Source organism: Cnephaeus nilssonii, assembly GCF_951640355.1.
Source record: "Cnephaeus nilssonii genome assembly, chromosome: X".
NCBI lineage: Eukaryota > Metazoa > Chordata > Mammalia > Chiroptera > Vespertilionidae > Cnephaeus > Cnephaeus nilssonii.
Genome location: NC_137071.1, coordinates 13,526,274 through 13,552,940, shown reverse-complemented (window position 1 = coordinate 13,552,940; position 26,667 = coordinate 13,526,274). Strand labels below are relative to the sequence as shown.

The 26,667-nt window shown below is 39.0% G+C and overlaps 1 protein-coding gene across 5 annotated transcripts in view; it reads right to left on the bottom strand.

Moving 5' to 3' along the window:
- The window catches only part of LOC307095111 (melanoma-associated antigen B18-like), a 404,753-nt gene that overhangs the window by 304,010 nt on the left and 74,076 nt on the right, over nucleotides 1-26,667 (bottom strand). Inside the window, exon 1 of one of the 5 annotated variants that reach the window (XM_079764278.1) lies at nucleotides 1,486-1,561. The exons of the other annotated variants lie outside the window; for them this stretch is intronic. The gene's annotated coding sequence lies outside the window, so the exon portion shown is untranslated. Of the gene's footprint in view, nucleotides 1-1,485; nucleotides 1,562-26,667 lie in introns of those variants that run through there. 5 annotated transcript variants of the gene reach the window in all.

The following is a 26,667-nucleotide window of genomic DNA, read 5'->3' as shown; positions in this document are numbered from 1 at the left end:
CTGGCCGGGCTCACCCGCTTAAGGTTACAAAGGTTCAATTGTAGAAGGTGAATTAACGGCCACAGAAATGGCTGCCGCCCCGGAGGGAACAGCAGGCTTGGCTCCGCTCCAGGCTACAAAGTTTCAATTGTAGAAGGAAAATAAATTCCAGATACCAGGGCCTCCCCTTGGGTTGCCAAGGGGCATGGCCGGCCTGCAAACCACCACAGGCCCCTCGCTCAGGACGATCCACGCCCCAAGGGAGCCCCCACCTGATCCGGGAAGCCCTTCAGGGCAAACCAGCTGGCCCCCACCCCTGTACCAGGCCTCTATCCTATCTAATAAAAGAGTAATCTGCAGATTGATCATCACTGCAACACACAATATAGCTGCCCCCATGTGGTCAAAGATCCTGCCCCCATGTGGACACAAGATGGCCACTACAAGATGGCCAGCAGGAGAGGGCAGTTGGGAGGCACCCGGCCTGCAAGGGAGGGCAGTTGAGAGGGACCAGGCTTGCAAGGGAGGGCAGTTGGAGGTGATCAACCCTGCAGGAGAGGGCAGTTAGGGGTGACCAGGCCGGCAGAGGAGGGAAATTGGGGGCAAACAGGCTGGCAGGGGAGCAGTTAAGCATCAACCAGGCTGGCAGCGGAGTGGTTAGGGGGTGATCAGGCTGGCAGGCAGAAGCGGTTAGGGGCAATCAGGAAGGCAGGCAGGCAAGCAGTTGGGAGCCAGCAGTCCTGGATTGTGAGAGGGATGTCCGACTGCCCGTTTAGGCCCGATCCCAGGGATCGGGCCTAAACGGGCAGTCAGACATCCCTCCAGGAGTCCCAGATTGGAGAGGGTACAGGCTGGGCTGAGGGACAACCCCCCGCCGTGCACGAATTTCGTGCACCGGGCTTTTAGTATATATATATATATATATATATATATATATATATATATATATATATAATTTTGTTTTGTTTTTTTTTTAAGAAAACCTACTGAACTGTCCACTTTAAAAGGGGCGCCCAGCTGGTGTTGCTCAGTGATTGAGTGTCAACCTATGAACCAGGATGTCACAGTTTGATTCCCAGTTAGGGCACATGCCCAGATTTTGGGCTTGATCCCCAGTAGGGGACATGCAGAAGGCACCAGATCAATGTTTCTCTCTCATCATTGATGTTTCTCTCTCTCTCCCTCTCTCTTCCTCTCTGAAATCAATAAAAATATATTTTAAAAAACTAAAAGGGTCAATTGTATGGTATTGAGATATGTATTCATATCTCAATAAATTGTTATTAAAAGTTACTGCTCCTACTATTTGCAAAGATTAAGAAAAAACACATTGGAGAGTAAATTATGACAAAAGAAAGAGTGCTAAAGTTTTTGGCTCATTTGTGCTTCTTAGAGTAACTTTTCTTTCTTTTTCTTATATCATACCTTGTCATAATATTTAAGTATGAGGAAGAGTTTGCCTGTTGTTTTTAAATGAATTCAAATTTGTACAGATAATTACTATACCTTCAAAGGAAACCCAGTACAAGAATGATGCAGATGCCATTGAAGAAATGCATTGGGATTTTGTGCCAAGTGAATCTTGTTTCCTTCCCCAAAGCTTCGTATTGTTTTATCCTGCCAACAGTGATACATAACTACTGAATTAATCAGGCACAGGTAGAAAAATGATCCCTTTGGAATACTGATAAAAATTCACTATAACATTACATAACTTTAAACCAGAATTCTTTAGCAGAATGACTTCTACATTGTGCTGTATGCAGAAATGAAATAATTAAAAACCTCTGTTCTACATTCTACTCCTGGAAAATCTTCTTTATTTCTGTTTTCCAAATGACAGAGAGATAGACAGACAAACAGAAGGATGGATAGATGATTATGACATCCCACAAAATCTTTCTTCTAAATTCTGGACTGGGACTTATATAACCCCCTGCCTACACAACATCATCCCTTGATTGCATCCCACCCAGATGCCCCAAATTCAATATGTACAAACTGAACTCATTATATTTCTTCTCAGGTGAGTCCCTTCATGTTTGCTTATTATATTCATTTAGTAAGCACTTATATAGTGCCTACTGTGTGTCAAGCATTGTTCTAAATGCTTTACAAATATTACTTTATTTGATCCATGTAACAGTCCAATGAGATAAGTACTACTGCCATCCCTGTTTTCACAGATGAGAAAACTGAGCCAGAGAGAGGTTAAATAACTTATCCCAAATCATTCAGTGGAAGAACCAGGATTCAAGTCCAGGCATTCTGGATCCAGAGTCCTTGCTCTTAGACAATTGGTTATGTTTTATTTATTTATGTTTTAATCTCAGTAGTTCGCACCACCATCCACCATGTTGCTCAATCCAGATATGTGGAAATCACCCTCAACTCCTCCTTTATCCTCATGCATCCAATCAATCATAACTCATGACTCTATCCATTCCTTTCCATCTCTATTGTATCTCCTCTAATGTACCATTAAATTATTCCTGGGTCACAGCAACATCCACCTAGGAGCAATCTCAGCTTTCTCCTGGGCTCTCTCCAATCCATCAGTTGCATCAAACTCAAGCAACAGTTCTAGAATGCAAACCTGTTCCTAGCAGGCTGGAGGGTCCCAGGTTGGATTCCGGTCAAGGGCACATGCCAGAGTTGCAGGCTCAATCCCCAGTAGGAAGCGTGCAGGAGGCAGCCCATCAGTGATTCTCTCTCATCATTGATGTTTCTATCTCTCTCTCTCTCCCTTTCCCTTCCTCTCTGAAATCAATAAAAATGTGTTTAAAAAAACAAAATGCAAATCTGATCTTGTCTCTTCCTTTCATAACACCCTTTGGAAGTTATCTCCCACCCTAAGGACATAGTACTTCTTTATTATAGTTTCAGGCTATGTGTGATCGTATCTTAATGAAGAAAAGACTCATAGAAGGATATGAAGTCCTGAACCAACATAAGAGAAATATGAGTATTTCCTGAATAAGACATGGTTACTTATTTTTGTATGAGGTGTTTTGATTTTTCATGAAAAAACTATTTAGCTAGCATGTAGTTAAACGAGTAATTTCACTAAACAATATATTAAAAATAATTATTTACCTAATTTATGTCCTTTAAAATCCCTACCAACTCTTATACATTTACTTTACTTAAGGCTCAGACCCAGTCAGAAAAAAAAAACTTAGTTCTTGATTCAGACACTCAATTGACTGTTAGTTTATGATCAATTATTCTCTCCACGGGAGCATTATCCAAGTCAGTTTTTGAACTCATTGCTACTGTGCCCAGATTATGATCTTTTTTTCACCCTCTTCTGTAATTCCTTTGTGTTTGCTGAAGTATGCATAGATAAGTGTCACTCATACTCTAGACCCATAACATCCAATACTGTTGCTGTTAGGCACATGTTACTATTGAGTACTTGAAATAGATTTTAATACTTAACAATAAAAAGAATGTAATATAATTTAGTATTTTTATGTTGATTGTATGTTGAAATAATGGTATTTTAGATATACTTGATTAAATTGAATATATTATTAAAACTAATTGCACCTGTTAATTTTTACCATTGAAAATGACTACTGGAAAATTTTAAATTACATATGTGGCTCACATTTGTGGCTTTACATTCTTTTTCCATTGGATAGAGATGGCCTAAACTGATCCTAGTACCTTTTAAAAAAAACAAACACAAAAAACAACTTTTTTTACTACAAAATTGTATATACAAAAACTGCACAATATATAAACATTTTATTAACGTTAATAAATTTTATTAATAGTTATAAATGGAGCATCTGTGTAACTGCCACCTAGATTAAGAAATAAAAGATTTCTAGGATTCTGGAAAAATACCATGTGCTCCTACTTATTCAAAACATTTGCCTCTCCTCTAAAGGTAGTCACTGTTTTTGTTTTTTTGTTGGGGTCATATTCTTGCTTTTACTTACAGTTTAACAACCTATATAGGTAACCTTAGCAATATGGTTTAGTTTTATCTATTTTGTACCTTTATGTAAATGAAATCAAACTGTATGTATCTTTTAGGTTTCTTCTTCACATGTTTTTAAGATTCATTCAAGATAGAACATGTATCTCTACATTTTTGTGGTTACAAAATATCCTACTATGTAACTATACCATATATTTCATATTTATTTTTTTGTTGTTAGACATGGGATGCTTTCATGGATATTATTTTTCACAATTACAAACAATGCAACTATGAACATTTTTGTACATGAATCCTGAAGCAAATGAGCACATGATTCTTTAAGTATATACATAGGAAGTAAATTGATGGATCATACACTAGATGTAAAATTTCCCTAAGTGGTTATAGGCAAACTATGCTCCCTCCCATTAGTAAAGGTTGAGTGTCTTCATTACTCATCATCCTTGCCAACACTTAATATCATTACACATTTTACATTTTGCCATTTTAGTGGGTATATATGTACTGGTATTTCTTTATGGTTTTATTTAATCTGTCTCTAATCACCAATGAAGTTTAGAAGGTTTTAATAAGTTTAACAGCTATTTAAATTTCCTCTTTCTGAAGTACCTATTAAATCTTTTGTTCACTTTCTAACAACTGTTGATATATATTTTGATCATTCTACAAAACCACCAAAACTGCACTCAATTTCACATCTATTCTTCCAGATTGGGGAATGCTCTCACTACAGAAGCATTATTTGAGAGCCAAGTTTAAATTTCTGGATTCTCACCTTTCATTTATTGTGGCCTGGTAATTCTTCACTATCTTATTAGCTCTTCAATGTTTTTAAGAGGTTTTCTTTTTAATTTATTCTTATTATTTTTACTTGTCCTCACTTAGAAGATCTGTCTGATTTATTATCCCATCATTCAAAAAAAAATTCTGATATTTCTACAGGACTTTGCTGTCTGGGATTTCATGTGTACATTAATAATTCTCTGTAAAAACTCACTACATGGATTTCTGCTTCTGCCTAAAAAGGAATAACTGCTATTGGAATTACTCTCTCAACATAAACAATTAGAAAACTGGGGGAAATATCCTAATATATAAAAACCCAGTGTCCGTAATGTCCAAAACAACCGAAGGCTCGACCAATCAGAATTCAGTCCTGCAGTCAGTGCTGGGTTGCCGTGGAGACCCAGCACTGACTGCCATGGGGGCTGTGGATCAGGCCTGAAGAGCAGCCTGAAGAGAGAGGCAGGGTCTGATACACAGCCTCTGTGGCAGCTGTTGATCAGCCCTTGCCTCTTTCTTTCTCTCAGGGCTTCACCAGAAGCTGTGCCTCTGTTTCTCTCCAGGCCTCCGTGGGGGCTGTTGATCAGCCCTGCCTCTCTGATCAGGCCTGGAGGTAAGCCCAGAGATGCTGACTGACATAGAAACCGACCAATCAGAAACAAATCTGGGTGAACTGTGAGGAGCCAATGGCTGCCTAGGAGGCGGAGCTTTTGACGCTGACTGGAATAGAAACTGACCAATAAGAACCAAATTGGTGATAGGGGAGGGCAGTTGGGGGCAAGATCAGGCCTGCAGGGGAGGGCAGTTGGGGGCAAGATCAGGCCTGCAGGGGAGGGCAGTTGGGGGCGAGATCAGGCCAGCACAGGAGGGCCATTGGGGGCAAGATCAGGCCAGCAGGGGAGGGCCATTGGGGGCAAGATCAGGCCAGCAGGGGAGGGCAGTTGGGCGCAACCAGGCCGGCAGGAGAGGGCAGTTGGGGGCGAGATCAGGCTGGCAGGGGAGGGCAGTTGGGGGCAACCAGGGTGGCAGGGGAGGGCAGTTGGGGGTGAGATCAGGCTGGCAAGGGAAGGACAGTTAGGGGTGATCCGGCAGGCAGAAGCAGTTGGGGGTGAGATTAGGCCAGCAGGACAGAGCAGTTGGTGGCGAGATCAGGCTGGCTGGGAAGGGCTGTTAGGGGTGATCAGGCAGGCAGGCAGAGATGTTAGGGGTGCTCAGGCAGGCAGGCAGAGGGGTTAGGGGCAATCAGGCAGGAAGGCAGAGGCAGGTAGGGGCGATGTGACAGGCAGGTGAGCGGTTAGGAGCCAGCGGTCCCAGATTGTGAGAGGGATGTCCCCGATTGGAGAAGGTGCAGGCTGGTCTAAGGGAACCCCCCTCCATGCATGAATTTCGTGCACTGGGCCACTAGTATCAACACCCTTATGACATTAAATAACAGATAGCACAAGACTGTAATCTTGTGAGAAGAGAAATAAGTTAGATGAGCTCTATGATTGACTCAGCTCTCTTCCAGGAGAAAATTTATGAACCATTACAAAGGGAGGGGATACAGAACAATGTTTGGTTGTCTCACTGAGTTGAAGGGACAAAAATGAAATTTGGAGGGCAGGGTACCAAGCAGAGAGTTCTAAATAGAGAACATCCTCCAGAAATCTTTGTATTTGTCTTCTTCAGTCTCTATTTGAACATCACTCTACATATACACATGAAGTCAGGCAAAGAACCATTGCTAGCAAAGAACAATTACCAGGGAACTAACACACTAGGCTGAGAATTTTTCAATTACTCACCAGCCCAGGAGGAAAGACCTTGTTAAATACATGAAAGCATTTGTTATAAACCCCAAAGGGTTGTGCCTTCCTAATTAGGATTGAACTAAGCCTAGAATAAAGTCTTCTATAGACCTGCTCAAAGAAAACCTTAAAAACAACCCTTGAATTTTTCAAGCTAATGTGTCCACCAGAACAAATTCAGCACTCAAAATTTTAAATGTCTAGAATTCAATAAAAATTTAATATGTGAAAAGAAGAAAAATATTACACATAAACAGAAGAAATATATGTCAAAGTAAGAAGACCTAGCAATAACAAAGGGGGAAAAAATTAACAGACAAGGACTTTAAGAATGTGGGTGGAAATATGTACATAATAAAGAAATATAAAATAAGAGAATGAACAACACAGAACTTCAAAAGATAAAAAATGCAGTATCTAAAATGAAAATTTTACTGTAGAGGATTAATACAAATTAGATGCTGCAGAATAAAACCTGAAAACCTAGTAACAGAAACTATTCAAAATTAAGCATAAAACTTAAAAGACAAAAAAATAAAATAAACATATCCTCAGTGCTTTGTGAGACAATATCAAACAGTGTCTACAATATATATATATTGTTTCACTAATTATTTGGGGGGGGGAATGAGTCAAAATAATATCTGATATAATAGGGGGAAATTTTTCCAGTTGATGAAAACTAAAAACGCACAGATCTAAGAAGCTTATCAAGACTAATAAAATACACAAATAAAAATCACACCAAGGCACATCATAAATTGATAAAATCATTGGTAAAGAGAAATTCATAAAAGCAGCTAAAGAACGATATATACAGAGAAAAAATTCACAAATTTCTCATCTGAAATTATGCAAGGCAGAAGAAAATTGAACATTTTTTAAATGCTGAAAGAAAAAACTCAATCTTTACCTCTATGTATTGTGAAAATACTCTTCAAAAATGAAGATGAAATATATAATTATCAGACAAACAAAAGCTGAAAGAGTTTATTGCCAACTGACCTGTCCTACAGGAAATGTTATGTGAGTTTTCCAAACAGAAAAACAATGATAACTGATGAATTTTGTAACGGTTAATTTGATGTGTGAATTTGTCTGGTTTAAGGGAGGTCCAGATAGCTGGTAAAACATTATTTCTGGAAGAGATTGGCATTTGAATAAGTACTGAGTAAAGAAAATCCTCTCTCACCAGTGAGAGTGGAGGTCATCCAATCTGTTAAGGGCCTAAATTGAACAAAGAAAGATAGAAGAAGGGTGAATTCCCTCTTTCTCTTTTAGCTAAGACATTCATTGGCAATCTTGGTGTGGTTTTTTTTATTGGTTTCAGAGAGGAAGGGAGAGGAGGAGAGAGATAGAAACATCAATGATGAGAGAATCATTGATTGGCTGCCTCCTGCATGCCTCACACTGGGGATTGAGCCCGCAACCCGGGCATGTGCCCTGACCAGGAATTGAATTGTGATCTACTGGTTCATAGGTCAATGCTCAACCACTGAGCCAGACCAACTGGGCAGCAATCTTGGTTTTTACCTTTCAGATTCAGACTTGGGCTTACACCATTATCCCATAGATTGTCAAACTGAATACAGTACTGCCTTTTCTGGGACTCTAGCTAACATAGCAGATCATGGCACTCATCAGCCTCCATTAGTGCATGAGCCAAATCCTATAGTAAATCTCCTCTTATATGTATCTTATTGATTCTGTGTTACTGAAGAGCCCTGACTAATATAAACTTAGACCTACACAAAGGAATGAAGACCATTGGAAATGGTAAATATATAGGAAAGTATAAATTTATCTCAACTTTTAAAATGAGAAAATGACTTTTAAAGAAAAACTATGATAATTTATCTATTATGGAGTTTTAAATATACTGGTATATAAACTAAAAAGTATGATAGCAACAGCACCAAGGACAGTAGAGTGAATCAAAGTGTACTATTGTAATGTCCTTGCATTATTTGTAAAATGGTATATTATTATTTGAAAGTAAAGTGCCACAAATTGATAAATTAAAATACACACTCTATGCCCTAGAGCAACCTCTGAGAAAATAAACTAAAGAGTTATAGCTAATAAACAAATAAAGGAAATAAAATAGAAAAGCAAAACATACTCAATTTATCTAAAAGAAAATGGGAAAATATGGGGGGGGAGAGACAGAGCAGATGAAACAAATAGAAACAAATAGCAAGATGGAAGATTTAAACTCAGCTGAATATGTAGTTAAATTAAATAAAAATGATTTGCATATTCCAATTAAAAGACACAGCCTGTAAAACTGGATAAAAATGCAAGATCCACCTATGTGCTTTCTTTGAGAAACCCACTTAAAAGGCATAGATTGGCTAAAAGTTAAAGGATGGAAAATGATATAACAAGCAAACATAATTAGGAATTTACGCAAGAGAAAAGTAAATATATGCCCACCCAAAGATTTGTATGCAAATGTTAATAGAAGCTTTATTATGGTCAAAAACTGGGAAGAACCCAAATATCTATCAACAACTGAGCTCTACTCAGTAATAAAAAAACAATGAACTACTGATACAACAACATAACTAAAATTCATTATGCTGAGCAAAATAAGGCAGTCATAAAAACATACATACCCTATGAGTACATTTTTATGAAATTATAGAAGATGGAAAACTATACATATCATTGGTTGCCTGGGTCTGGGGACAGCATGAAGGTATGAACTACAAAGAAGTACAAGGATAATTTGTAGGGTAATACAAATATTCTATATTTTGATCATTGTGATGTTTACATGGGTGTACACATTGTCAAAACTTGTGCAACCATTCCTTGAAAACTGATACATTTTATTGTATGTGATTTATTACTCAATAAACTTAATTTTTACTGAAACAGTTTCTAAGTTTTAGGCCAATGAGTTAGGCTTCATCACCCTATTCCCCTTCTTCATTCAGCCTGCACTCCAAATTTCCTGAGTCCTGGAAATTACCAGAAAGAACAGTTATTTCCTTTCCATGAGTCTCAACCTAGAATGTCCTTCCTTCTATGTGTACTTCTGGGCTAACTCTTATTTTTTTATTTTTTTTATTGATTTTTTACAGAGAGGAAGGAAGAGGGATAGAGAGCTAGAAACATCGATAAGAGAGAAACATCGACCAGCTGCCTCCTGCACAACCCCCACTGGGGATGTGCCCGCAACCAATGTACATGCCCTTGACCGGAATCGAACCCGGGACCTTTCAGTCCGCAGACCGACGCTCCATGCACTGAGCCAAACCGGTTTTGACTGGGCTAACTCTTATTTATCCTTCATGACATTGTTCAAATGAAGTACATAATTTCATAGAAATACACAGATCTGAAAAGAATGTGTTCTGTCATGTTTTTGCTCCACAACATTGAAAAAAGGCAATTAATCATCTTCAAGCTAATACCCTCATTTGTAACAAAAGAATATAAATGCCTTCTTCACAGAAATTTTTGTAAAGGTTGAATAAAATAGAATACATTAAAAGTACTTGGAATACATCAGACACATTTGGTAAAGGCTCATTTTTAAGACTTTATCCCAGCACTCATCACATTGTAATATAAGTATCCCCAACATCTACCAAACTGTCATACAAATAATAAACAATAACTAAATATATATTAATTGTGTTAACATGAATGAACATTGATGAACAAGGAGCCAAGTAGTCTAGATTTTAATCCTAATTTTCTTACTACTTTTACTTCTGTACTTATTTTCATAGAACCTTGAACTCCTTTATTCCTTTTTTGCCTTCAGCACAAATATTTTCCATGTAAAAGATATGATTAAGATTATATAATAAAATGACCTAAATAGATACATAATTGGTATATTCCAAGAGGAATCTCTATGTGAATAATGAGAATCCTGTAAAATTGTATGATGACTCTCTATATTACTACTAACAAAAATTAATGAAGATTATTTTTTATTGATTTCAGAGAGGAAGAAAGAGGGAAAGAGATATAGAAACATCAATGATGAGAGAGAGAATCATTGAGTGGCTGTCTCCTGCACACCCCCTACTGGGGATCGAGCCCACAACCTGGGGTGTGCCCTTGACTGGAATCGAACCCAGAGCCCTTCAGTCCCAAGGCCCACATTCTATCCACTGATCAGTATTCAATTGATACTGAAGGGATTCAGAACAGGCCTCCCCAAGATGTACTACTTTAGCATATAAGGGTGGGGAAACTCCAACATGAGTATAAGGCCATGAAATCATTTGGTCTGGCTTTGCCAAGGCAACCACAGGTCGGACTCGAAATTCAATAAATCTAGGAGCTTTTTTCATAGCAACATAAATTTATATTAAATGAATTATGTTAAGCAAATCCTATATAATAAATAGGTAATATGCAAATTAACCCTCACACCCTCACAATATGGCTGCCTATGACCAGGCTGGCAGGGGGGTTAGTGAGGACAACAGATGACTGAACAAGCAGGCTGCATGGGGCGACCAGGCTGGCAGGGGGGTTAGTGAGGGACAACAAATGACTGAACAAGCAGGCTGTGTGGGGTGACCAGGCCAGCAGGGGGGTTAGTGAGGGATGACCAAACGACTGAACAGCAGGCTGCGTGGGGCAACCAGGCTGGCAGGGGGTTAGTGAGGGGCAACCAGGCCAGTGGGGGGCAAGTTGGGGGTGACCACGCCAGCAGGGGGGGCAGTTAGGGGCAACCAGACTGGCAGGGGAGCAGTTAGGGGCAACCAGGCTGGAAGAGGGGGGCAAAAGGGGGCAACCAGGCTGGCAAAGGGGGCAGTAAGAGGCGACCAGGCCAGCAGCAGGGGGGCAGTTAGGGGCAACCAGGCTTGTGGGGGGTGCAGTTGGGGGTGACCAGGCCAGCAGGGGGGAAGTTGGGGATGATTAGTCTGGCAGGGGGGGCAGTGAGGGGCAACTAGGCCTGCGGGAGGGGCAGTTGGAGGTGACCAGGCCAGCACGCAGAGGCAGTGAGGGGTGATCAGGACAGCAGGGGAAGGCAGTTGGGGGCGACCAGGCCTGCAGGGGAGGGTAGTTGGGGGTGATCGGGCCAACAGGGGAGCAGTTAGGTGTCAATCAGGCTGGCAGGGGAGTGGTTAGGGGGCTATTAGGCTGGCAGGCAGAAGTGGTTAGGGGCAATCAGGCAGGCAGGCAGGTGAGCGGTTAGGAGCCAGCAGTCCCAGATTGTGAAAGGGATGTCGGACATCCCCTGAGTGGTCCTGGATTGGAGAGGGTGCAGGCTGGGCTGAGGGGACCCCCTCCCATGCATGAATTTTGTGCACTGGGCCTCTAGTGATGTTATAAACATCCAAATGGCCCTTGGCATAAAAATGGTTTCTCACTCCTGATCTAGGAGAATCAAAATTGGGGGCCTTGCCTATAATCAGTTATCAACAGATAACTTTTTATGACCTATCTATAGGTCAGGGCCAACTTCTAAATATCTAATGTCTGCTCTTCTTTGTCTTTTTCTTTTTTTTTTTTAATTCTTTATTGCCATCTGCTCTTCTTATCTTTTTGCAAATGACCCTCCCCTCCTCAGAAGCCTCAGGGCATCTTACCTCATCCTTAGTTCAAAATGCCATATATACCTCATTTTCCCTTTCTGTGTTTAAATCTCTCGTGTATGTGGAGTCTTTGACTCTCTCATGTATGTGGGGTTCCCATATATATCTGTGGACAAAAAAAAGGGGCTGCATACTAACTTGACAAACTCAGGGAAGGCCTGCCTCATGGCCTTGCAAACTCAAGAGACCTACAGTAATCACAAAGGATGGTCTGAAATTAAAATCCTTTAATTAAGAGCAGTTTATGGTTGGTAGTCATGTCCTAAAACTGTGGTCCGCAAAATGCGGCTCGCGAGCCACATGTGGCTCTTTGGCCCCTTGAGCGTGGTTCTTCCACAAAATACCACAGCCTGGTGAGTCTATTTTGAAGAAGTGGCGTTAGAAGAAGTTTAAAAGTTTAAAAAATTTGGCTCTCAAAAGAAATTTCAATCGTTGTACTGTTGATATTTGGTTCTGTTGACTAATGAGTTTGCCGACCACTGTCCTAGGACAGTACCTTCCTTGACAAAGATCAACTTCCATCTTTACTGAACCTATGGTCTTTGCATCTAAGATAATATACCTGTGAAATGTCAGGGTAACTTGTAACTTAACTTTTTCTGGACCCCTCAAGGCACACCAAATGTGACTTGGTGGCCGGACAGAGACCACAAATTCCTTCATTGTTATTGTTATCATGTTAATTGTTGACTATTAACTATCCTGTACCCACCTAAGTAAAAGAAGTATGTGTCTATCATTTTACTTTTTATCCAATCCCAGAGGTCTGCCCCAACCCCCGCTTTGCTTTCTCCCACCTCCCTAATCTATCACCAATGGATTTCATGTAATCCACTTAAGTCTCCTCCTTTAATTGTAATGTATAAAACAAGGTGAAAAAATGCCCATCTCCTGAGCATTATCCCAATATGTTGAGATTCTGCTTCCAGGCAATTGTCAAACAGTTTGGCTCAAATAAACTCACAAAAATTCTTTACAGGTTTGAATGTTTTTATGTTAACATATCTATGCAATTAAATTTGGTTACTTTCTCTTGTTCATCTGTCTCATGTACATTTAATTATTAGACCAGATCAAAGAACCTAGATGGGTAGAGGAAAGTCTAAAAGCAGCCTATTTTGGTTTTGATAAAACTCAAGATTTCTACATTCAAGGCTGACACCTTAAAACGGGGGCAAAAACATCTGGTGGGTGTGGAATGGAGTTGTCATTTTGTACAGGGTGATGGCAGCTCTGAGAGATGCAAAAAGACAGCTGTGAGGAGGTTCTAAGCAGTTCCTATTTTCAGGATGTGCTGAACTCATAATTCAGGCCTAATGAATGTGTCTTTGAAATTTAACAGCCTGTTTAGATCCCTGCTTCCACCAGTGCAGAAAAAAACAAAACTGAATACAGAAATGGTAATGATTTCATGTAAAATTCATAAATAAAATGCAAAGGCAAGGAGAACAGTGTGCCCAGTGCAACAGGATGAATTGTCATGTGGTGTGAGGACTAAGTCAAGGGAGCTGTTTTCAAAGCCCTAACTGCAGTTTATTGTATGTCCCTTGGGATATATGTAAAGCCAAAATATTTAAAAGGGCCTATGACACCATGCTACACAACAAAAAGATATGATCTGTTCTTCCTACAAAAGTACTAGGTCAATGTCATCATCAGTATAAGAATCTGGTTAAACTACAGGAGGCATAGGCAGTGATCAAGGTTCATGATGGAGGATTGGATGGAGAGTATACTATACAAGTTATTATTTAGGCAAATATCTTTTACATTATAGGTTCAGTTTGACATTGTGTGTGTGTGTGTGTGTGTGTGTGTGTGTGTGTGTGTGTGTGTGTGTGTCTGTGTGTTCAGATGCCTGCAAATAATTACTTTCTATGATATCCATAAATGGTTTAGAAGAAAATATTAATACTCTGGGATGTTGGTTGATAAGTGCTAGCAAACAATGAGAAAAGCAACAAAATGAAAAGCTCACCAAATTCTTACTAATAAAGCCAGCTAGCCAGCTGTACATACAGATGTAGCTAATATATATATATATATATATATATATATATATATATATATATATTTTGTTTATTCTAATATTCTTCACACGTAATTAAAAAAACTAAGAAAAAATCAAGTAGGCAAAGGACATAACCAATCATGGATAATGACTGGATTTACAGAACAAGAGGAAGTTTCTCATTTGCATTTTAAATCACAGAATGCAGCAATCTTTGACCTTTCTCATTTCTTGAAAATGAGAAAGTAGACAGACTGAGGCAATACACAGCACCTGCCTGAATGTTGTCACAGGATGGCTAAGTTATATAGTGCTTTCTGCACTGCAGCTGGCATCAGTACTGAGTGAAAGGTCATTTCCAAATGCAAATAGGAGAATAAACACATTTATGCAAAGTGCAGCATAACTTTATTTGAGGTAATGAAATTGAAATGTCTAGCTGGTTCCATACAAAAATTGTCATTTTAAAGTCTTCACATTCATACTGTTGTCTAGCTTAATAAAAATTTGTGTACTCACAGCAGATTTAATCCTGGAGCAGGTCTTTTTCTCCCAATTTCCAGTGAGCAAATATGACAGGAAAGTAAGTGTGACGGTGTTGAAAGGAAAGCTGGTGACCTGCCCTAGCTGGTTTGGCTCAGTGGATAGAGCATTGGCCTGCAGACTGAAGGGTCCCAGTTCGATTCCAGTCAAAGGCACATACCCAGGTTGCGGGCTCGATCCCCAGTAGGGGGCGTACAAGAGGCAGTCAATCAATGATTCTCTCCCATCATTGATGTTTCTATCTCTTCTATCTCTTTCCCTCTCCCTTCCGCTATGAAATCAATAAAGATATATTGGGGGGAAAAAGAAAGAAAGCTGGTGACCTGATAGAAACTAAACCTTGATATATGGTTAAAAGTGGTCCAGCTTATAATATAAGGACATCCCAGTCCTATTAGCAGGGACATTTGTATTTACATTATAGTAAATCATTGGCTCAAAGAAACCTTTAAATTAATTTGATCCCCTAGAATGCTCCAACCCATATATATATATATATATATATATATATATATATATATATATATATTAATGAAATATTAATTAATTTCAGGGAGGGAGAGGGAGAGAGAGTTAGAAATATCAATGATGAGAGAGAGAATCACTGATCAGCTGCCTCCTGCACGCCCCCTACCGGGGACCAAGCCTGCAACCCAGGCATGTGCCCTTGATGGGAATTGAACCTGGGACCCTTCAGTCCACAGGTCAGCGCTCTGTCCACTGAGCCAAACCGGCTAGGACAACCCTTTCTAACCACATGTACACATTGGTTATAGGAAATGAGGGCAGCCATTTTAGAACTTGGGGTGGTGAATTCCTACCCCAGGGCGACTCCTTTTAATTGAGTCTTATCTTATGGATAGATTGTGAAGAGATAATGAGTATAAACTTTCTTCAGGGTTTTTTTTTATTTTTAATATATATTTATTGACTTCAGAGAGAAAGGGAGAAAGAGAGAGAGACAGAAACATCAATGATGAAAGAGAATCATTGATCGGCTGACTCTTGCATGCCCCCCACTAGGTATTTAGCCCGCAACCCAGGCATGTGCCCTGACCAGGAATCAAACCATGACCTCATGGTTCATAGGTCAATGTTCAACCACTGAGCCATGCTGGCTGGGCTTTCTTCAGGGTTTTTATGGTACTTTAGAATTAAAAGCCTAAAGCCCACCAGATAGGCAACATTTAAATTTTATGTATTTTGCCATAGTTTCCAAAAGGTGGCCTCTAAATTCTGTCTTCAACTGAAAGGTTCTAAGAATTCCTTGGAGAAATGGCTGAATTCAGGAATGTGACAGGGAATGTACAAGATTAGCTTAGGACATTACTGCTCCAGTAAGCAAGAAAGCTATAAAAACACTAATGGGTTAATGTCAAGGTTAAGAAGCTTCCAGTGGACTAAGATGAGATCATTTGAGCACCAAAAAGAATAATAACTTCATTGGATTTAAATACATCAAGTGCATACAAATTCATAAGTTCTTTTTTTTAATATATTTTATTGATTTTATTACAGAGAGGAAGAGAGAGGGATAGAGAGTTAGAAACATCGATGAGAGAGAAACATCGATCAGCTGCCTCCTGCACACCCCCTACTGGGGATGTGCCCGCAACCAAGGTACATGCCCTTGACCGGAATCGAACCTGGGACCTTTCAGTCTGCAGGCTGACGCTCTATCCACTGAGCCAAACCGGTTTTAGCAAATTCATAAGTTCTTAATGATACTAAAAATAATAATTGGTCACAATTAGAAGTTGCCAGTGCATCAACTAATTATTCTGAAAACTGATAAATTAAAGATACATTTTCCCTGCCTCTCCAACACTCAGTATATTTCAAGGTAACCAAAGAATTGAAGTCTTTCTATCTATCAACTTCTGTCTAATAAATACAAAAGAAATTTTAGAATCAGAGTATCACCATTGTTAAATCTTTAATAAAACAATAACTCTAGAGAAATAGCATGAATGGCTGCTAAAGCTATTAGATACGAGGTTGATGGAGAACTTTATAATGGTTGGATAAAGCTGACAACACCTGAACCCATTGGTCAAAAACAGCAGCACTTAAAATAGGACAACCAACCAGATATTAGGTCCTTGATGTAACCTGTAAAAATACCTACTCCACATTTAAACTCAAATCCAATGAATATCTCATCACCTGCTTACAAGATATATGAGAGACATTCATACAATTTAAATGATACAATAAGGGGCAGAGGGGGGTGGTGAATCAGCCAAAACTGGAATGCAGGGCACTTACTAAACAAATGACATGGTTTGGGGGAGGGCAATAGGGCACGTTATAGAAGAGACTTAAAAAACATTCAACCAAATTCAATGTATGAAAATTATTTAGGTCCTGATTCAAACAACTGGAGAAAAATAATTTTGAGACAATTTGGAAAAATTAAATATGGAGTAGATATTAAGTAATATCAAGAAATTACTATTAAAAGAACAAAGTTGGAGGATGCACACTACCCAATTGTCAGACTTATTTTAAAGCTGTAGTAATCAAGAGTGTGGTATTGGTAAGAGGATAGACACATAGATCAACTGAACAAATTAGCACAGAAACAGATCCACACAAATATAGTCAATTGATATTTTTCAAAGTCAAGTCAATGAAGAAAGGATAGTCTTAAAGAAATGTTGCTGGATACCCATTATTTAAAAACTTCAACCTTGCACAAAATTAGCTCAAAATGAATCATAGGCACAATTGACAAGTTTAAAATTATAAAACTTTTAGGAGAAAATTTTCATGATCTTGGGTTAAGCAAAGAGTTCTGAACATAAAAAGAAAAATAAGGTAAATCTGACTTTATTCAAAATTAAAATATTTCACTCGTAAAAAAATAATATTAGGAGAATAAAATGATCAGCTATAGACTAGTGGAAAATACTTGCATATCACTTATCTAACAAAGGACCTGAATGTAAAATATATAAAGAATTCTCAAAACTTAGCAATAAGAAAACAACCATTTTGCCCTAACCCAGTGGTCGGCAAACTCATTAGTCAACAGAGCCAAATATCAACAGTACAACGATTAAAATGTCTTTTGAGAGCCAAATTTTTTAAACTTAAACTTCTTCTAAAGCCACTTCTTCAAAATAGACTCGCCCAGGCTGTGGTATTTTGTGGAAGAGCCACACTCAAGGGGCCAAAGAGCCGCATGTGGCTCGCAAGCCGCAGTTTGCCGACCACCAAATCGGCCCTAACCAGTTTGGCTCAGTGGATACAGCGTAGGCCTGCGGACTGATCGATTCTGATCAAGGGCATGTACCTTGGTTGTGTGCACATCCCCAGTAGGAGGTGTACAGGAGGCAGCTGATCGATGTTTCTCTCTCATTGATGTTTCTAACTCTCTGTCCCTCTCCCTCTCCTTTCCTTTCTGTAAAAAATCAATAAAATATATTTTTAAAAAAGAAAAAGAAAACAACCATTTTTAAAAATGGGCAAAAGTTTTGCCCATTATATAGTTTTCATATATCTTCATTAACAAAGATATATGGTATGCAAATAAGCACACGAAAAGATGCTCAAAATCATTAGTCATTGGAAAAATACAAATTAAAATCACAATACCTATCAGAATGGCTAAAATAAACATAAAGCCTGACAATATGAAGTACCAATGAGAATGAGGAGCAACTAGATCTCTCATACACTGTGGGGATGTAAAATGGTACAGCCACTCTGGGAAACAGTTTGGCAATTTCCTTTTTCAAAAAATATATTTTTGTTGATTTCAGAGAGGAAGGGAGAGGAAGAGAGAGATAGAAACATCAATGATGAGAGAGAATCATTAATCGGCTGCCTCCTGAAAGCCTCACACTGGGGATCAAGCCTGCAACCCGGGCATGTGCCGAAGTGGGAATCAAACCCTGACCTCCTGGTTCAAAGGTTGACACTCAACCACTGAGCCACACCGGCTGGGCGGCAATTTCTTAAATTTAAACATATAGCTACCATATGACTTGAGTCCTAGGTATTTGCCCTAGAGAAATTAAAAGTTATGTTCACATAAAAACCTATATATAAATATGTATTGCAGCATTATTCATAATCCCCCAGAAATAGAAAAGCTCAAATGTCATTCAACTGATAAATTGAAAAACAACATTCTTTTTTTTTTTTTAGTGATTTAAATGTTTATTAGACTTTATAGTTCAACTTAACATTCCAGGATTATTCTTGAATCATACAATTTAGAGTTTCCAGATGGTTAAACTAGGGATTACCATTTACTTTAAGGAGAGGACTGCCAGACCAATCATTTTATTGTCAGTTTCCTGTCTTTTTTGTGTGTTTATCTTTTATGGCATTAGTGATCCTCTTCGCATCTAGGATTTATCACTTTTGAATTGCCACTGAATCTTGAATACATTTTATTCTCAAAGTGAATTGAGTTCACTTTGAATATTACTCAAGTTAATGGATTTTCTTATTCTTCAGGCATCTTTGGAGGCTCCCCACATTCTTGAGGTTCCTCAGGTAGCTTAGTTACTTCATTTGCTAAGTTGTATTGCTGTAGGCTGCCAGAATGGCACCAGGTGTCTGACCTATGGGATCAGACCAAGCCTGGGGTAAGCAACTTTGGTACTTGGGTTCTGGCTAGGAAAGAATTCAGAGCCAAGACCCAAACTGTAAGAGAATATTTATTGGGTAGATTATAGAGGTAGGAAAAGCAATTCCTAGAAGAAATGGGCTTAGGAAACGAGTTATAGATGTAAAAGAAGGGCCCTTGGAGCTTGGGAGTGAAGAAGCTAGTGGTAACGTGCCTGGGGCAGGGAGAGGAAAGGGGAAGGGAAAGGCATTGGAGTGCTCTCAGAAGGAGAACCAACTCTGGTACATTCTTACAATAGAATACTACTCAAGCAAACAAACAAACAAGCAAAAAGGAACACATTACTCACATACTGTGGGTGAATCTCAAGTGCATTATGCTAAGTGGAAAAAATACAGACTCAATATTACATTCAGTATAAGTCTACTTATAGGACATTTTGGAAAAGACAAAACTATAAAGACTGATAAATCAGTAGTTTCTAGGGCTCAGGAGTTTGAGGAGGCATTTTTTTTTAAAATATATTTTTATTGATTTCAGAGAGGAAGGGAGAGGAGGGAGAGAGAGGTAGAAACATTAATGATGAGAGAGAATCATTGATCGGCTGCCTCCTGCATGTCCTCTACTGGGGATTGAGCCCACAACCCGGGCATGTGTCCTTGAGCCCGCAACCGGGGCATATGCCCTTGACCGGAATCGAACCCAGGACCCTTCAGTCCACAGGCTGACGCTCTATCCACTGAGCCAAAGCAGCTAGGGTTTGAGGAGGTTTTGATTACAAGTGGGCAACACAAGGGAATATTTGGTCGTGAGTGCACTATTCAGTATTCTAATTGTGGTGGTTGTTACAGAACTCCATTTGTTAAAATTCATAGAAGTGTGCATGCATACCTGTGCGCTTGGGTGCGCTCGGGCGCGCGCGCGCGCGCACACACACACACACACATATTTACTATACTTAAATTAAAACATAAGAATATTAAAATACAGTAATTTTTTCAAGGAATGTGTCAAATTGGTTAACTCTGTTAGTGGCATGATAATATTCAAAACAAAAAGATAGATTCAGCCGGTGTGCTCAGTGGTTGAGCATTGACCTATGAACTAAGAGGTCACCAGTTCCATTCCTGGTCAGGGTACCTGCCTGGATTGCAGGCGCCATCCCCAGTATGGGGCATGCTGGAAGCAGCCGATCTAACAATGTTTCTCTTTCATGGATTTCTACCTCTCCCTCTCCCTCTCTCTATATATATAAATAAAAGCATATTAAAAATAATAATAATAAAATAAGATCGGCTACATGTGCTATAGACTGCTTGTAAAAATGGCAAAACAGGAACATGCAGAGTAACAGGAACTCTCATTCCCTGCTAGTGGGAATGCAAAATGCTTCAGCCACTTTGGAAGACTGGCAATTTCTTACAAAACTAAACATACTCTTACCATATAACACAACAATTGCCCTCCTTAGCATTTACCCAAAAGAGTTGAAAACTTACATCCACACAAAAACCTGCACACAGATGTTTACAGCTGCTTTATTCATAATCGCCAATAGTTAGAAACAACCAAGATGTCCTGTAGGTGAATGGATAAACTAACTGAAGTACATGCAGAAAATGGAATAATATTCAGAACTAGAACAAAAGGAGATATCGAGCGATGAAAAGATATAGAGTAACCTTAAATACATATTACTAAATGAAAGAAGCCAATCTGAAAAGGCTACATTATGATTCCAAGCATAAGATATTCTAGGAAAGGCAAAACTATGAGGAGAGTAAAAAGATCAGTGGTTGCCATGAGTCGGGTTTGGGAGTATAAATAGGCAGAACACAGAGGATTTTTAGGGCAGTAAAAATACTTTGTATGATATTATAATGATGAATACATGTACTTGTATATTTTTCCAAACCCATAGAATGTACAACACCAAGAATGAACTCTAATATATGGACTCTGAGTGATAATGATGTGCCCATGTAGGCTCATCCATTGTAGCAAACATAGCACTTTTGGTGGTGGATGTTGATAATGGGGAAGGCTATGCATGTGTGACGGCAGAGGTGTATATGGGAACTCTGTACCTACTGCTCAACACTGCTGTGAACCCAAAACTGCTATAAAAAGTAAATTCTTTTTTTTAATCTTCACCTAAGGATATTTCTCCATTGATTTTTAGAGAAAGTGGAAGAGAGAGGGGAAGACAGAGAGAAATATCAATGTGAGAGAAGCACATCAATTGGTTGCCTCCTATAAGCACCCTGACCAAGGCCTGGGCCTGGGAGGAGCCTGCAACTGAGGTAAGTGCCCTAGACCTGAATCAAACCCAGGACCCTTCGGTCCGCAGGCTGACACTCTATCCACTGAGCCAAACTGGCTAGGGCTAAATTCTATTTTTAAATGGCAAAAACAATTCCTCTCATTCCCCACATCCGTCTTTGCAAAGTGACTTTGCACCTGCTCCCATCAAGAGATAGACTCTGTTCCCTTCCCCTTGAATCTGGGCTGTCCCTGTGCCTTTCTGTGGCCAACAGAATGCAGCAGGAAATGTTGGCATATGCCTTCCAAGGCTAGAGCTTATGAGACCTGATTTCACTTTCTTGGAATCCTACGACCACCTTGCTAGGTAAAAGCCAAGTTTAGCTTATTGGAGGGTGAGAGGTCATCATGAGAAGAAAAATCAAGGTGATCCAGCCTACAGCCACTACCAAGTGCCAGACACGTGAGTGAGGCTATTTTGGATCCCACAGCCCAAATTCAGTTCATAGCCAACTAACTAAAACTGCATGAGTAAGCCCAAATGACATGACATAGAGCAGAGACCAGTCTCAGTGCTGAACTCAGATCAAATCATAGAATCATGCACTACGTATTAGGGTGGTTTATTATATAGCAATCAATGACTGTAACAAAAATATACTAAGGTATTCAAAGTTGAAATAATATAATATCTAAAATTAAAAATACCCCCAAAAAAGAGTGAATAACTGAAAACAATGGCAACATATTGAAAATTGGTAAAGACAGTTAAATTAGAATTTGTCACATTATCCTCTCTACTTCTGTGTATATTTGAAAAAATCTACAATAAAAAGGTTTACAAATAAATTATTTTTAAAATAACTATAATGATTATAATAAAAACTACTGATATGTCTAGCACATAAATAATAATTTAAAAATCTGAAATAAAAACAATAAATTAAGTATAATCTTGCCCAAGTAGGGTAAAGGAAAATCATAAAAGGATCACAAGTATCCAAAAGATTTATTTAAAATCTTTTGACCTATGGTTAACTCCATTTTCAACTGGCTTTATGGAGTCACAATTGTTCCATATATAGAACCAGTTAATACTTTTCTAATTTTTATATTATAAAAACTAATGGTGGTATTTTTATCTACCACTTCTACCCTAAAAATAGGGGGTCAAAGGGTTAAAAAGTAAAGAAGAAGCAATTTTAAGCACAGGTATCTAATCTTCAAATGCCCCAAGTTTAACCACAACCTTTTAAGAACAAAAAAGTCCTTCCCCTGAATTTTCTATCAAGAATGTCTTCTTGCCCAGCTGTTGTAGCTCAGTGGTTGAGCACTGACCTATGAACCAGGTCATGGTTCGATTCCTGGTCAGATCACATGCCCAGGTTGCGGGCTCGATCCCTAGTGAGGAGTGTGCAGGCAGCTGATCAATGATTCTTTCTCATCATTGATGTTTCTCTCTCTCTCTCTCTCTCTCTCTCACTCTCTCTCTCTCTCTCTCTCTGAAATAAACAAAAATATAGTTTTTAAAATGTCTTCTTGATGCTTTATCATTCATATAAAGAATTTACATGAACAGGCACATATGAAATATTTCTATTCAATTCAATGTATCCATAGGTCTTTGCAGAAAGACAATCACATCTGAATATGAATGCTTCTCATAACTCAACATCATCAGTAGAAGCAGAAAAAAATGATGACGTGAGTTCATCATATCTATGGAGTCTGAAGTTGGAAGAATACTAACAAATGAAATAGGAGATATGAACGCATATTACACAGTAACAGCAGATAGAGATGGTGGTGAAGTTACCTTTGAATTGTTAGTTTCACTCTCAAATAGTCATAGGGCTATTTGGAGACGATAAAACTACAGAGAGAAAGTAAAAATAAATTATGCAAAGAAAACTTAGAATAATATACAAGAACAATTAGAATCATGAGGGAATCTTTTAAAAGTACAGATGAAGAATAGTAATAAATATCCACATTTTTAAGAGACCAAAATGTGACTTATACATGCTAAAGTTGAGAACCACTGAAAAAATAAACAAGTTAAAAGGAAATAGAGTCTATTCAATAAATGGTTGGAAAAATTGGACAGAAACTAGACCACCTTCTTAAACCATACACAATAATAAACTCACAATGAATTAAAGACTTAAAATGTTAAGCTCAAAATTATAAAAAATCCTAGAAGAAAACATAGGCAGCAAAATCTTGGACATTTCTCATAGCAATATTTTTTTTTCTGATACATCTCTTCAGGAAAGAGAAACAAAAGAAAAAATAAACAAGTAGGGCTACATCAAATAAAAAGTTTTACATAGCAAAGGAAACCATCAACAAAATAAAAAGACACTCACTGATTGGAAAAAATATATTCTCTAATGATACATCTGATAATTTATAAAGAACTTATACGACTCAACACCAAAACACACACACACACACACACACACACACACACACACACACACACACAAACAAAAACAACAACAATCCAATTAAAAAATGGGAAAAGGATCTGAATAGACACTTCTGCAAAGAGGACATACACATGGCTAATAGACATTTGAAAAGATGCTCAACATCATTAATCAGATAAATGCAAATTAAAACCACAAGGAAATATCACCTCACATCTATCAGAATGGCTATCATCAATACATCAACAAACAATAAGTTTTGTCAATGATGTGGAGAAAAGGGGACCCTCATGTACTGTTGGTGGGAATGCAGACTGGTGTAACCACTGTGGAAAGCAGTATAGAGTTACCTCAAAAAATTAGAAATGGAACTGCCTTATGACTCATTGATTCTAGTTCTGGAATATATCTGAAGAAACCTGAAATAGTAATTCAAAAGAATATATGCACCCCTACGGTCACTGCAGCATTATTTACAACTAGAGGCCTGATGCACAAAATTCATGCATGGGTAGGATCTCTAGGCCTGGCCGGCGATCAGGGCCAATCTGTGGGGAGACCAGCGGGGTGATTGGGGGGGCCCCCACTGACACCCACCTTGGCTGGCCTGGTGCCACCCACTCACTGGTCCCACCCCCCACCACTACCACCAGTCACCGCCCTTTGCGGGATGCAACCAGCAGGGCGATCGGGGGCAGTGCCGGCCTGCTCGTGGGCCAGCCCCGCCCCCCACCACTGCCTGCTCACTGGCTAGCCCCACCCCTCGCTGCCACCGGTTGCCTCCCTCTGCGGAGTGACTGGCAGGGCAATCTGGGGGTCCCCACTGGCACCCACCTTGGCTGGTCTGGGGCCTACAGGCTAGGGGCAGCTCCTGCATTGAGCATCTGCCCCCTGGTGGTCAGTGCACATCAGAGCAACCAGTCATTCCACCGTTGGTCAATTTGCATATTAGGCTTTTATTTTATAGGATAGCAAAATTTGGAAGCAGCCCAAGTGCCCATCTATAGATGTGTGGATAAAAAAGTAGTAGTGCATTTACACAATGGAATACTACTTAGCCATAAAAAGGAAGGAAATTTTATCATTTGTAATAGCATGGATGGACCTGGAAAGCATTATGCTAAGGGAAATAAGCAAGTCAGAGAAAGACAAGTACCATATAATTTCACTCATATATGGAATATAATGAACAAAATAAACTAACAAAGTAGAAATAGACTCATAGAGAACAGACTCACAGCTGTCAGAGGGGAGGGTGATTGTGGGGCTGGGTAAAAAAGGTGAAGGGATTAAACAAAAACAAACAAACAAAAAAAAAACACTCAGAGCTACAGATAATAGCATGGTGATTAGCAGAGGGAAAGGGGGTGGGGGAGATAGATGAGGGTAAAGGGAGGATAAATGGAAGGAGACTTGACTTGGGGTGGTGAACACACAATACAGTATACAGATGATGTATTATAGAATTGTACACTGAAACCTATATAACTTTATTAACCAATGTCACCCCAATAAATTCAATTATAAATAAATAGGAGTAATTTAATTTATAGGAAACCAAGCTTCTTAGTGAAAAGGAAAACTTTTAATATTTTAAATGCATACATTTAAGGTAATTATTTAGTGCCCCTTGTGTGCCAGTTACTGAACAAGTAACCTTCAAAAAATGTCTTGTAGGGGACCAAAATGTACTACCCCCAAATAAGCCCATTTGGCACATTGATTATTTTGGATTAAAGTTACTTAAGAAATAGCTGGTGCAAGAAGGATTCTGACCCTCCTTTGTCCCCCTGAAAGCAGAAAATAAGTTTCCCATGTGAAAGGTACCCCTCCTGTACCAGGAGATAAAGAGAGATCCTTATTTGCTAGAAATAGGGATCTCAGGGCTGAGAAGGCTGCATAGATAAACTCTGTTGAGTTTCTTCACTAATTAGTACCCAAGACTAACTTTTTTGTCTTGTCAGTTCTTTCACAAAGTAATTGTTTCTCTGTCTAAGAGATATAAAAACTGTCTGCTTTAGTCTCTTCTTTGACTCTCTCATGTCTATGTGAGTCTTCTATATGTATAAAATTAATTATTTTCTTCTGTTAATCTGGTTTGTATCAGTTCAATTATTACACCAGCCCAAAGGACCTAGAAAGGTAGAGGAAAAATTTTCCTCCCAAAAGTGTCATTTAGTGCAGAATTCACTTCAAAGTAGGTGACATTATTTGCATTTGAGAAAATGAGAAAACTAAGGCTCAGTGGAGAAAAAATTATCTCAAATCTTTTTGATCCACTGTACTTATAGTTCCAAGTGCACCACACTGATTTTTGTGCTCAACTCAAATTAGTATCATATTAGCATGCCTCAGTTAAAATAAAATCACATTAGCAAGGTAATTTATGTTTCTGTCTGCTATCTGCAAGGGTCTTATTCAATTAATATCTACAATTTGAGACTCATAAACTTTAAAAATGGGGGAAGAGGCTAATAGGCCAGGGGGTACCATTGTGATATGGGGATGATTTGTCTTTGATGTCTTTCTATTGATAATCTGATACTTTTGTGCCTATCTCAAATTCTACAGCTTCCAGCCGTCCTTCGCCCAGTGTTTTCCCTGTGCTCCCTCTTATTTGCCTCAAGGTATACCACATGCTCTGGACCCCATCTAACCCTCTCATCATCATTAAAATCTGTCTTTAGTCTATTTCCTGAGCCCCTGTTTGGTAACTACCTTGAAAATATGAGTTAATTTCTAACCCAAATTAGAAAATGG